General features: G+C 34.9%; 1 pseudogene; it reads left to right on the top strand.

The window, feature by feature from the left end:
- Positions 1 to 973, top strand: part of LOC103212399 — a 2,482-nt pseudogene extending 1,509 nt beyond the window's left edge.
- The last annotated feature ends 601 nt before the right edge of the window (positions 974 to 1,574 follow it).

The following is a 1,574-nucleotide window of genomic DNA, read 5'->3' as shown; positions in this document are numbered from 1 at the left end:
TGATGTGAAGAACTTAAATTCTAAATAAAAGTTGCATCAGGTGATGCATAGGTAAGGATTCTCTCAGGATGGTTCACTGGTTACAAAAGGGTTGAATGATATTTGTGGCAAAATAATTTTTTGTTTTATCCAGAAGCTGAAACAGCTTTTGCCAGGGATAAAATAGGTCCTTAACATTTCTTTTTCACAAGTAAAAGACCTAGGCTTGTCCTTACGTCCCTGCTAACCGTTCCATTGTTAAAGTTTGTACCTTGAAGGTAAGCTTTCTTCTAGGTCTAACCTTCCAAGTGTCAGTGGACTTGTGCTGCTATATTTTTAATCCTTGGTATCAGTCAAATGATTAGGCAAGGCCCACAGTAAAAGACTTTCCATGCATTTGCAGATCTCAAGCAATCTTACATATTTTTTAAAAAATACCCATTTACGTCAAATCATCACAATTGCGTCTTTGTCATCATTCCCTCAGCTCTTCACATTCAGTTTATGGTCTTTGTAAGTACTTTGAAAACTTCTTGGATATCATTTAACATTCTCTGAGTTAGGAAAACCAATTTGCTTTGTAAACTTCCACTCAAATCACAATAAAAAATTATGATAAGTAAATAAAAAGCACACACACACAAACATTCTTTGAGTTAGAGTCAGGGAGGCAGGCCATGCTCAGTATTGAAAAATCACTTGCTTGTGTATGTGTGTTTAGGAGAATATATTGGTTCAAACACATGCTGTATAAACTCTTGAACATAAATTTTAAAATAACGTACATACAATGTTGAAATTTGAGCCTGTCTCGTGGATTTTGTGGTATGGGCAAAGTGTTTACATGGCATAATTCCTGCCATGAAAGTCAAGTACCCCCCTTTTTCCCCAAAAATGTTTCTTCCCCACATATTCTGTGGATACTGGTTCTGTTACTTACGATTGATTAGTTTATTTTTCTTTTTTTAGATCAGCAATGTTACTGCCGAAATAACTTGATTTTTCTGAGGTGTAATCATTGATGTTTTAGTCGTTAATGTGAGAGACTTAAATGCTTAGAGGTGGACTATTAAATGTATTTACATGAATTTTGCAGTAACTGATATTTCTTGCCTTTGCCCTACTTAATACACATTAATGCAGAACTTATATTGTTATGAGTTAACATTTAGGGGATGACTAACAACTTTGGTGTTTGCACTAAGATTTTATTTGGAATGCAATAGAAGTTGAAGAAGGTTTATTTAGAACACGTGTAACTGAAAAATGTTTACTAAAGAAATCTCCCAGCTTCTTCAGATGCCTTTTTTAAGCTCACCACAGATGATTGGTGAAAATGCTGAGTTTCATGTATTTGTTCTTGCAGGACATCTACGTAAAACTTTTGTACAATGAGAAATAATAATTTAACATCTTATGTTAAACTGCTGCCGTGTTCAGCTTTACTGCATGTAATGTAGACCTAGTCCATCATATCATGGAGAGTGTTCTTTATTCAATAAAGTTTTAATGGAGCAACTCATTCAGAATGTCTGCCTCCTCTGAGCACTTCTGGCTGCACCTACCTCTCTTAGTCTCTTGATACATCTTCATTT

This window comes from Orycteropus afer, unplaced genomic scaffold (genome assembly GCF_000298275.1).
Source record: "Orycteropus afer afer isolate SDZICR_OR568_19922 unplaced genomic scaffold, OryAfe1.0 scaffold00949, whole genome shotgun sequence".
NCBI lineage: Eukaryota > Metazoa > Chordata > Mammalia > Tubulidentata > Orycteropodidae > Orycteropus > Orycteropus afer.
This window is presented reverse-complemented; position numbering and strand designations above follow the sequence as displayed.